The sequence below is a fragment of the Myotis brandtii genome, unplaced genomic scaffold, assembly GCF_000412655.1.
Source record: "Myotis brandtii unplaced genomic scaffold, ASM41265v1 scaffold986, whole genome shotgun sequence".
NCBI lineage: Eukaryota > Metazoa > Chordata > Mammalia > Chiroptera > Vespertilionidae > Myotis > Myotis brandtii.
The window spans coordinates 1,831,673-1,831,936 of NW_005372102.1; positions in this window are offsets into that span (position 1 = coordinate 1,831,673).

Consider the following 264-nt stretch of genomic DNA (forward strand, 5'->3'; position numbering starts at 1 on the left):
AGCGACTCCTGCACGGAGCTTCGGACAGCGCTGGGGCCTCACCAGGAGGACAGCACGTGCGGGGGAGGGGGTGGCTGGGCAGGGCCTCCAGGCTGAGGTCCCTGTCCTGGGCACCAGGGCCACTCAGGCCATGTCGGGGGGCGGGCAGGTTGGGGTGTCGCTTTCCTGCGCCTCTCCCACCTCAAACCACAGCAGCAGAGGCGGGTCAGGATTCACAGTTCAGTTCATCGTGACACTGATGAGCCTCCATCTCTCAGCCCCTTC